Genomic DNA, 12,154 nt, shown 5'->3' with positions numbered 1-12,154 from the left:
CTATGCTGCCCTTTGTCTACATCATCATCTCCATCTAGGTCATGAAGGACCTCTTGAGCTTTACAAGCCATTTGATTCTATATTTTAATCAGTGCTTCCAGGGCTTGGTCCCATACCTTGCTTAGTCTGGCCTTTGCTATTTTTATAATTGTTGTTTTAGCATCGAGTGGAAGGCACAATATCTCTTCTTTCTCCTAGTTCTTCTCCTGGTTCTTCAAGGCTTGGACCTCCGTCTGGGTGACTGCCAATGCTGCAGTTCTTTCCAACACTTATTCTTTCAGCCCTTGGGTGGTGTCACCCTAGACTTTGGCTGGCTTTTGGGCTTCTGCTAATTCCGCCCTGATTCTTTCCACTTGAGCCTAGACCATATTTTTCTCACTGGTGATGATCTTCCCTTCACTCAATTCTTTTCGTTGGACCAAGGCCTTTTCTGCCATAGCAAGCTTGTTCTGCATCTCCACATTGAGCCTAGACCATGTTTTTCTCACTGGTGAGGGTTCTGATCTTCCCTTCACTCAATTCTTTTCGTTGGACCAAGGCCTTTTCTGCCATAGCAAGCTTGTTCTGCATCTCCACATTATGTTGAGCCATGATTTGTGCTTTGTTCTCCAAATCCCTAGCTTTGGTTGTAGCTTTTGTGAGTATCCCGTGTTGTAAATGATTCAGGGCACACATCTGGTGAATAGTGTTCCAGGCCTTTGATTCATATTCCTCCACTGCAGTGATGGCCTAAGAAAGAATGTTTTGGGCCATGATCATCAGCCCTTTGTTCATGCTCCGCTGTGCTGAGTGGGGAGGTACACCTCCATTTCTCTAGGTAGCTTTGGGCTAAGGCTCGGACCTTCCTGCATTTTTTGTGCCAGAGTTGCCACCCAAGGCCGAAGTTCTGGTGGTACTGAAAGTTCTGCCCCTACAGACATCTTGCTCTGATGTGCTTTCTCTTCTCTCTTTTTCTATTGTTCTACTTGTCTTTGCTTTTTCTCTTCCTCCTCTTTTCTTCTCTTTTCTTCTTCCTCCTTTTTCCCTTTCTCCTCTTCTAGCTTCCTTTTCTTTTCTGCTTCTGCAGTAGCTTCTTGCTTCTGTCTATCCTCTAGTTTCCTTTTCCTTTCTTCCTCCGCTTTCTGTTTCTTTACTTCCGGGTCTAGCAACAAGTCTTCATCCACTTTGTACTCTCTCTTTTTGCTGGGCTTCTGGGCTATTTTCTGTCATTCTTCTTCATCATCCACATCATCTTTGAACGAGCTGAAAGTCACTTTGGTGGACTTCGAGGATCCCCCGACTTCGTGGTGTGAGCGTTCCGCATTGGATTCTCATAGACCTTACAACATGTGTGATTACCCTTAAGTGTGCATGCACGACCGTCGGCTATTTTTCTTTAGTTCATGTGGCTACTCGTTTTGCCAAATTTTCCTTGTAGATGGCAGCCAAGTTTATCTTCTCTCCTGCTTCTGCTGCTCTATGCAGCCTATAGTTTTTGTTCAACGTGTCCTTTGGCTTTCCCATGAACATCACATTCTGTAAAGAAGAAGATGAATTGTTCTCTCTGGGTCTCATCTGCCACACCCTTCACCTGCTGGTGCATGTTGCCTGTCTTCAGGATCTCTTCCTCCGCCCTAGCTTCATGTTAGTGTATAGCACACCATCCATAGCACACCATCCATCGACAACCCTAGTGCATGATGTATTGCAAGCTCTAAGATTTTTATGGGCTCCTTCCCCTCCATGTGCACAATGTTTTTCTCAAGAAACTGATTGATCATCTTGCCCCCATCCTCAGGGTCTTACTGGTCCTCCCATTGGTGATTCAACAGCTTTTCAAAGCCGCACTTCCTCGCCCACTCCTAGTGTTCCTTCTTTCTCATGTCAGGGACCATCATCGGCATACAGAGGCTTTTCTCTGGCCTTGTGTCTAGCCTTAGAGTCTTGCTGACTTTTGGCATGGCTCTGTCTTCTGAGAGAGTGTTGTGAACTGGTGAGAAAGCTGTGAGCAAGAAAGCAGGTTAAGAATGTGCGCATTTTAGCTCCTTGTGCTCTTTTTTACGATGCTTTTCCTCTTTGCTTCCTTTCTTGGAGCGTTGCCATTTTCGGCTTCCCGCTTTTTGATGTGACTTGACCCTTGATTCGTATCATTCCCGCCATCTTGGCTTAAAGGCGTTAAACTTTGTTCGCCGCCTCCCCTCCTTACCACTGCATGTGGAGTTTTAATGATAGTGTGACAACTGTCCTCCATGCAATCACTTATGCCGACATCGTGGACATTTGCATTGCTAACGTGGATCTGGCTGCATACACTTGGTTGCTCACTTCTTTGTTGACCTGGCCTTTTTTGGTTGCGAAATTGTGATCTTTTGCGCGGACTGGCCACCTTTGCGGACTTCCTCTACAGCTTTGTTGCTTTCTGGTTATTTTGCATCAATTTTCGCTGGTAAGATCATGCCACAGCAAACGCTCCAGACTAGCTCCTTATCTTTTGCTTCTTCTTCTTCTTCTTCTTGTGTGACTACCACCGGTTGGCCCATGTACTTTCTCATCTTGAAGTCGTTCACTATTTTGGGAAAGGGTGTACCATCCAAGGTTTCTAATTTAAAGGCATTTTGACTGATCGAGTTTTTCAGCATGAATGGCTCTATCCACTAGATCTTGAATTTTTCGGGGTGCTATCCCAACTTGGATTTGTAGACCAATACCAGGTCCCCTTGTGTGAAAATTTTGTGCTTGAGATGCGTGTCAATCCAGGCTTTCCTTCTTCGCTGCACTATCTCATCCTGTAGAAAACTGTGTTGTCTTTCTTCCTCTAAAGCTAGGAGCTCCTGTATTGTGCGCTCCCGGGATTCCTTCATTGGTAGTTTTTCTTGGATGTCCACTCTCAGACTGGGCACCACAAATTCCATGGGCATTACTGCCTCCAGTCTGTAAACTAGTTTGAATGGCGTTTTCCCCATTGAGACTTTGTAAGATTTGCGGAATACCCATCGGGTAGCATCTAGCTTCTGGTCCCAATCATTTTTGTTGGCATTTATGATCTTTTTTAAAATTTTAGTTAGAACCTTGATGGTAGATTCCGCCTGGCCATTGCACTGTGGGTAATAGGTTAAGGACTTCTTGTGATGACGAGGTACCTTTCTATCAACCCTTTCATTACCTTGTTTATGAAATGTGTGCCCTAGTCACACTAATTATTTCCACCAGAAATCCACGCCTAGCAATAATATCCTTGAAGAGGAACTTCACTACCTCTTCTGTGAAGTTGCTTTTCATAGCTTTAGCTTCTGGCCATTTTGTGAAATGGTCGGTTATCATAATGATGTATTCACACATGTTGCCTTTTGTGGGTGGCTTGATTGGTCCAACAAAATCCAATCCCCACTTCATGAATGGAAACAATGGCAGTATGGGCGAGATGGGCAATCTACCAGAATCACCAGGTTGACCCACCAACTGACAGACATCACATTGCTTTGCTTCATTGTTGGCATCCTTCATGACCGTTGGCCACCAGAGGCCTGCTTGTGCAAAATTTTTTGGGCTGTGATTTCTCCGCCCATGTGTCCTCTGGTATGCCAAAGTGTGCTTCCCTCAATATTACTTGTTTTTCGGGGGACACACCTTTGTAGAATCTAGTCTATGCCTCTTTTGTAGAGCTTCTTGGCAATCATTGTGAAGTTTCTGCTCCTCAAGGCAATCCTTTTCTTTCTTTCATTAGTGTAACCTTCTGAGAATGTTCCATTCTATAGAAACTACATCATATCATAATACCAATTCTCTCCCACTTCACTATGAATAGGTTGGTATATCTGGGAGTTGGTCATCTACTCCATCTATAGGAGTTGGTTCTTCGGAATCCATTCTAGATAGAAAGTCTGCCACTAGATTTCCTTTTCCGGGCATATGCTGGATGGTGAATTCAAATTCTTGAAGTAGGAGCATCCACCTGGCCATCTTCCCCACCAGAAAAGATTTGTTCACCAGATAAATCGGGGCTTGATGGTCCACATGTAAAACAAATTTGTTTCCCAAGAGATAGTGTCGGAACTTGTTCACAGCATATATCATTAACAGAGTTTTTTGGCCTGTTGTGCTGTAGTTCATTTATGCCCTTGTGAGGGCTTTGCTTGCATAGTGAATAGGTTGCATGTACCCCTCTTGGTTCTCCTGCATTAGTGCACTGCCCACTACTTTGTCTGAAGCATCTACATATACATGGAGTATCTCATTCCAATTTGGGGTGGTCATCAGTGATGCAGCTGACACCATTCTCTTTAGCCATTGGAGTGCTTTTTGACACTTCAGATTCCATTCATTCTTTGTATTTGGTGAGTGCATATAATGGGTTGGCCAAATGTGCTAAATATTTTAAGAATCTAGCATGCCACTCCTTACCAAAAGGAACCTCTCAAGTTGCTTGATGTTCTCTGGAGCCGACATTCTAGATATGGCCTCTGCTTTAGCAGGATCTATGGCCAATCCTTGGGCTGACATACGTGTCCTAACATAGTTCTTGATTTTACTACAAATGCACACTTGGTTGGATCTAGCTTGAGCCTTGTATCTCTACATCTCTGTAGACACAGCCTCAAATGATAGATGTGCTTTGCCTTATCCCCAAATACACTAAAATCATCCACAAAGGCTTTCATGAAGTCTGTTAGGTAATCATAGAAAATCTCTTGCGCCATTCTTTGAAAAGTAGCCGGTGCATTCTTCAGGCGCCGAACATCATGATAGTCGCCACACGAAGACACCTCATTCAGTGATGAAGGTTGTTGTTTTCTCCCTATCTTCTAGCGCCATTTTTACCTGGTTCTACCCATTGAATCCATCCAAAAATGAGTACATTTCTTTCCCTGCCACCTCATCTAGCAAGGAGTCCATGAACGGAAGTGGAAAGGGATCCGAGAAGTAGTTATGGCATTCAGCTTGCGGTAGTCCATACAAATTCTGATCTTCATGTTCTTCTTGGGGACGACCACAATTGGGGATATCCAAGCAGTTTTCTCTTGGCACAATGAAACCCGCTCTTAGCAGTATGTTAATTTCTTCTTTGACTTGTTTGGCATAGTTAGGGTTCATTCTAAGTACCTCTATTGTTTGACTGGTATGGCTCCTTCTCTCAAATTGCCGTTGTGCTGGAAGAATTTAGGGTCAATTCCCTCCATGTTCTCATACAAGCAAGCAAAATCATCTTGGTATTCTTTCAGTAAGGACACTAACTCTTGCTTGAATTCTTGCTTGAATTCTTTCAGTAAGGACACTAACTCTTGCTTGAATTCTTCTTCTAGTTCTAGACTAATCTTCTTGGCTTTCTTCTTTTTCATTTCCCAGATTCACTTCTTGTAGTTTGTCCGGGCTTACTTTTGCAGCATTTCCCTTTTGGTTCTCTTTTTGCTTCTAAAATCAATCATGGGTTTCTTGCATTTCCTCTTGCTCTATATTCTAGGCCCATTCTTCTCCCCCCCCTCTCTCTCTTTATCCTTCTCTCTCTTTGCTAAGTCTCTTTATTCTCTCTATCCTTCCTTGCTAAGTCTCTCCATTCTCCCCCACTCACTGTCTCTATCCTTCTCTTTTTTTACTCTCTGTATCCTCCGTATCTTAGTCTCTCTATCCTCAACCTCTTCCGAGGCTTTCTCCTGCATGGTTTTGCTCTCCTTGAGCCCTTTGGTTTAGCGGAATTTGATTCTTTTTTCTTCATTTCTTTGGCTGCTTCTTCTACTTTTTCATCTTTTGCTTTTACATAATGCCCCATCACTTCATCTTTTGCTTTTGCATAATGCCCCATCACTTCATCTACAAGCAAGATATACAAGGGCACCAAGTCGGGATGTTCGCGGAGTATTCTGTCCTCTTTATCATCATCAAAGCCTTATGACATATTGAATGCTTCCACATGAACTGGCCTTTAAGCAGGTTTTATTGATCCCCTTATATTGAAAAGGTCAACAAGGACTCTCTTCTTCCCCTTTCTGCTTGAGATTCTGTTTCTGCCGCCCTAGTCCTACTTCACTTTGTCGTGTATCAACCAGGGCTTTCCTAATAACACTTGGTAAGACCCGGTGTGATTTTCAGTGGTTACCACTAGGTTGACCTTGAAGTCTACTTGTTTGATTTTCATTTGGACGTTTTTGACAATTCCCTTGGGGACCACCATTCTATTATCTACCATTCTTATGTTGAATGAAATGGGTTCCCATTTGAGACCCAAACCTACTGTAGTTTCCTCCATTATGATGCTTACTCCGGATCCACCATCCAATATTGCATCATTGATGAGCACATTGTTGAGTTGGATAGGGACTTTGGCCACTTCATCATCTTTGGAAGCTGGGGGTTCCTCAGCTTGCATTCTACTGCATTCCGGAGTTTCTTCTTCTTCGGAGTGTTTCAATTCTTTGCTCAGTCCTTCAATGCCTGCCATCAAGATTTTAGCCTTGAATCTTGGGCATAAATCCAGCACTTGTCTCAATATAGGATCTGTCTCTGTCCACCATCAGCATTGATACTACATTAGTTTGCAACCAATTAGCATCCTTCTTGCTTTGTTCCAAGCATCTTTCATTGTTGAGCTTTGCGTGCATCTTGTGCAGATTTTTGCTGGCTTTCAGGAGATCTGCAATGACTTCACATGAGCTATCCTCCTTCTGCTTACCTTACATTCTTTCTATTTCCTTTGTGGCTTGAATTGTCACCTTCTCTTGTTGATCCCAGTCCACAACTGCCTTTTTGTGAGCTTTTGGTGAGTCCAAATTATCTGCCAGAGTTATTACTACGCCAAATTCATTAGCTTTAGCACTTGTGACTGCCAAGATGTCTTAAACCTCCATCTGTATGTCATCCGGTTGCATCATGGTTGGCACTTGGTGGATTTTCTTTGAGTTGCATCAATTCCGCTTGTCTTTCTTCATCTCAATGATTTTTCTTCATGGCACATTTTGCCTTGGTGTGCCCAGGTTATTGGCAATAGTAGCATGTGAAGTTGGTAGATCCATCGGCATGTCCTTGGCTTTGTCTTTCGGATTTCCACGGCCTTTGCTCCTATACCTTCCCATTCCTGGGGGTCTTCTTTCCACTCCTCATCATGGGAACTCTATTTTTCATGTTGTACCTGCAGATGTATTATGATTATACATGTTACAAATGGTACACGTTGGTGGCACTGGGCATTCCTCCTTGAGGTGGCCTTCCTGTTTGCATTAAGAGCAGAACACATTTTTGCGGAATTCTAAGCTTTTTCTCTTTTTCATCTCTTGTATCATCTGCTTCACCTACATCACAAGTTCTTTAGGGCTCATTTTTACCTTCGCAATTTTCCTTTTTTTGTCCTTCCTTTTCTTCACCACTAGCGTGTCTTGTGAGGTGTCACTTAAATCATCCTCCCCAACTGTGACACTTTTCCTGGGTTTCCTCTTTTGTCTTCTTTCTTGGCTTCTTTTTTCTGCCAAAGGTCGACTAGTTCCTCAAACTCCTCTTCAGTTTCGGCTTGCTTTGTGCTGACCACTGTGTGGATGTCTGGCTTAAGCCCTTGAACAAACCAATCCGTAACTATTTGCATTGAGGATCGGGTTTGTTCCACAACTCTCCGCATCAAGCTTAGTCATTTTGCTGCATAGGCTTCTACATCCATGTCGTCTTGTCGGAGTTCCCTCATTTGATCACAAATTTGAGTTGCAGACTTTATTTTGCAGAATCTCCCCAAAAAAGCAGTCATTGACCTCTTCATAAGTCTAGAAATGGTTGTCTTGGTATCTTGATACCCACTCCGTGGCTCTCTCTTTGAAGGTGTTCATGAAATCATCTCTACAGATTTCACTCTAGCTCTGGCTCTTCCACATCTTGAGGTCTGGCCACTTTCCAGTATTGCTCAAACCTTCTTACATGTGAATCTGCATCTTCCCCTTTTTCTCCTGAGAACACCAGGAAATTTTTGGCTAATGATGCCATGGCTCCCTTGAACCTTTTTCGGGGGTTTCGTTGTGGTTCTTCTTCCGGATTTTGTTGCTCCACCCTTCTTGGGCTTCCTGGACCTGGAATGTGCATAGCTTCTAGCTCTTGGCGCTCCTTTTCTTGGTCCAAATTATTCTTGAACCCTGACATGACACTCTCTCTTGCTCATGTGGTGCTATAAAAGTTTTTGCACTATCTTCCTGGTTTTGGAACGGTGCGAGACACTCCCAGCTATGAGCTTCTTAGAAGGTTTCTTAGAAGGCTTCCACCGTTCTTGGGCTTCTTGGACCTGGAATTTGCATAGCTTCTAGCTCTTGGCGCTCCTTTTCTTGGTCCAAATTATTCTTGAACCCTGACACTCTCTCTTACTCATGTGGTACTGTAAAAGTTTTTGCACTATCTTCTTGGATTTGGAACGATGCGAGACACTCCCAACTATGAGCTTCCTGGACCTGGAATGTGCATAGCTTCTAGCTCTTGGCGCTCCTTTTCTTGGTCCAAATTATTCTTGAACCCTGACAATCTCTCTTGCTCATGTGGTGCTGTAAAAGTTTTTGCACTATCTTCCTGGTTTTGGAACGGTGCGGACACTCCTAGCTATGAGCTTCTTAGAAGGTTTCTTAGAAGGCATTACTTTTCTCCACTCTTAGATTCACAATCATGCGAAAGGAATGCCTGAATCCATTTTTGTTGGTTGAATTGTGTGGTGAGAGATTCTCCGTAGACTTTCCCAGAAAATTTCCTCCATGTTACGACTTCCTATAGTAGACCTTGTTTTGGGGGTTTATTTCTAGCCAGATTAGTTTGTGCAGAACCAAAAATTTCTTTTTCTAGGATTTCCTTAGTTTTAAGGTACATAATGCTACTCGGTAGAGATTTTTCTGCTTCACCAAAGGAAAGATTCTTGGCCTAGTTGTGGTGGAGGTTTCCTTCTGTGGGGCGAGTTTTCTAGCGGAGTTGCAATAGTGATCCCCAACAGGATCGCCAAGTGTTTCTCGCTAATTTTTCTCTCGGGGCGGGATGACAAGATAGTAGGCTGGGGTATCAAACCAGTCAAGAAATGACATGGGAGACATGTAGCCACCCGCCAAAGCTTCTGCATTCGAACACCAACTCTAGAGTGGTCATGGGGACACTTATAACTTAACTCAGCTTTGGAACTTCTCACACTCACACTGCTAAGTCACTCTCTCTCTCTCTCTCTCTCTCACTAGCACACAACATGTTTCTTAAAACAGAGACACAACATTCCTAGTCAACACATTGCGGAGAGTACACAGAGATAAAGTGGGTTGCAACATTGATCTTTGATAAATGTATTACTTTCGAAATTGTTGAGATTCAAGCTCGATGTCAGTGTGAGCCAGCTATGCTATGTGCTGGCATGTTAGGTAGGAACATGTGTGAGACATAAATGACCGCGTCCAGCTGGTCATAGTGTGTGGACATTAGCTAGGATTAGATGTGTGTGGACACAACTCATAGTGTGTATTATGGATTATGGCTTTATGCATTGTGTGAGAAGGGAGATGGCTTCCCTCTATGGTTAGGGTTTGCAATATACATTAGAGTTTTCTCCTGTGTGTGTGTCTCCTCTCCCTCTACCGTTCTTTCAACATGGTATCAGACCCTTGTGCTGTCTATTAGGGTTTATGAGTGAGTGAGAGAAGAGGGAGAAGAAGCTATGAAGCTTGCCATTGAAGCTGTGAAGCTTGGAGCACACCAATTACTATCAGATCTGAGAGCTTGGCCTACCGGGTAAGGTATTCTAAACATCCTTGAGCGGATTGCAGGTGATTCAGGCAAAAACAAAGCAAACTAGAGCAAATCAAAGCAAAGAAAATTTTGGTTTTTTGGAAGCTTTCCATTAAAGCTTGGAAGCACTGATGTATGGTGGAAATACATGTAAATCTAGCAAAAGACACATGTATCTGACAAAAGGAGGAATGTATTGGCAACTCCTATGCAAGCCCTACTGTGATTTTGGAGCAATTTACAAGCATTTGAATGAGTGAAAAATTCTGGTTTTTTGAGCTTCCACAAAACAGAGAAAAGCAACTCAAAATTTGATGCATTTGGAGCATGTTTTTTGGCAAAAACTCAAGGCATTGACTGGTTGCACACATACCTAAGTGTGTTGGGCACTTATTTAAATCATCAATTAGCAACTCAAGCACTCCCAAAACCCTCAGGAGCAGACGACGCATTCTGGACAGCAGAAACATGGCAGTTTTTGACTATTTTACAAAGTGGAGGATCAAAATCAACTCTGATGCTTGATATATTTCAAAATTGGTTTAGCAATTGGTTGCTACACACACTAGAGAAGAATGCTACATGGTTGGATTGATCAATTATGCCTAATTGAGCTGAGAATGAGCTGATTAAAAAGCCTGTCTCTACTGGTTGCAGAGAAACAGAGTGAGTTTAATTGAGCAATTAATCTTTGGTCTTAAACAATTGGACAAATTCCTCTTACATGGAATTAGTGGACATCATTGCTAAGCTAATGAATGCCTGGTTGCTAAATTTGGACAAATATTGAAGAATTTAGAGCAAAATTACTACTGGTTTTTCTAGTTTTTTCCAAAACACAGAAAGGGGTTTTCAAAAATTGATATGTACACATGTTAGATGGTGTTGATACTCTACATTGAGGTTGTTTAGGTGTCAATGCAAGTTATCCATACTTGATTGAACCACTACATTGTGATTTTGAGCCTTGGAAGGCGCATCAAAACAGGATATCTCGGACTGCGTGAGCCAGTTCATTTCGGATGCATACAGGTTGATTTTCTACATCAAATTTGAAGATTGGTGGTTACTTTGGAGTATCTGGAACACTCATTGGAGTGTAGTTGAGCTGAGGAAGGCTCGGTTACAGATTTGGAAGTGTACGCAAGGTGTTTTTGCATTGAGCAACATGTCGGATAATCCAGTACAGATTGTTGGTGAAAAGCTGGATAGGAAGAACTTCCAGGCATGGAAGTACAGGATCAAAAGTTTCTTGAAAGGAAAAGGTTTTTGGAATCTCATTACAGGTGCTGAGCCAGAGCTTGAACTACCCCGACAACCTACACAGCAGAGCAGGTTATAGCTCATAAGCAATGGTCAGAAAGAGCATTCAAAGTGTTGCATTATCTGTCTATATGTATTTCAGATGCTATGCTCATACACATACAGGATACTGAGAATCCCAAAGATGCATGGGATACTTTGGTAAAGATGTTTGATACTACAGACACGAGTGCTCGCAAGTCTCCATTGCGACAACAGATACATAATGTAAAGCAAAATAAAAGGAGCATCCATGATTATGTGCAAGAAATAAAGAAGTTTGCAGATGCATTGGCAACAATAAATGCCCCCATGCTTGACGATGATTTGGTGGATATTACCTTATGTGGTCTTGGCAAGGAATATAAATCTTTTGATACATCCATCTCGGTTCTTCGGAGTACAGGTTTACCAGACTACTTTGATGAGTTGGTTTCACTCTTGCTTGTTGAGGAAATCAAACTCAGTGATTCTTTTCTGGATGCATCTACTAGCCATGATGATAATGGCAGAAATCAGGCTTTCTATTCTCAAAGAGGCGTTAGAGGCAGGGGGAGATTTGCATCACGTGGCCGTGGTGGTAATGGTCGTGGATGGCAGGACAGGTCACCACAACAGAATTTTCAACCTTCATATGGTGCTAGAGGTGGTCGTGGATATACACCTCAGAGAGGCAGAGGTAATCCTCGTGGTAGAGGACGTTGGCAAGGCAAACAAACATCTATGCAAGATGTGGAATGCCATTATTGTGGGAAATTTGGTCATATGGTAAGAGATTGTTTCCGCAAACAGAATGATTTGAGAGGGGGTAGAGCACAACGTGGTGGACATTATGGTGGACATTATGCACAACATGGTGGTGGAAATTATGCATCAAGCAGTAATGATGGCACTGCAAATCACTTGTTTGCCATGAAACATGTTGTGGGATCTATGATGACAAATGCTGAAGATGATGACACTTGGTATATGGACTCTGGAGCATCAAACCATATGACTTGTCATGGTGAATGGTTTGAGCATATGAAGCCTATGGATGTGAAAGGCTATGTGGAAACAGGAGATGATACCCAGCATGCCATTACACATGTTGGAAGTGTACCATTGGTTATGCACAATGGTCAAACAAAATCTATGTCAAATGTATTGTATGTGCCTT

General features: G+C 42.8%; 1 pseudogene; it reads right to left on the bottom strand.

The window, feature by feature from the left end:
* Positions 1-468: 468 nt before the first annotated feature.
* The window catches only part of LOC147605425 (uncharacterized), a 53,414-nt pseudogene continuing 41,728 nt past the window's right edge, over positions 469-12,154 (bottom strand).

The sequence above is a fragment of the Cibotium barometz genome, chromosome 59, assembly GCF_041138505.1.
Source record: "Cibotium barometz isolate CiBa-2024 chromosome 59, ASM4113850v1, whole genome shotgun sequence".
Taxonomy (NCBI): Eukaryota; Viridiplantae; Streptophyta; class Polypodiopsida; order Cyatheales; family Cibotiaceae; genus Cibotium; species Cibotium barometz.
The sequence above is the reverse complement of the archived record's forward strand: the minus strand, read 5'-3'. Positions and strand labels throughout refer to the sequence as shown.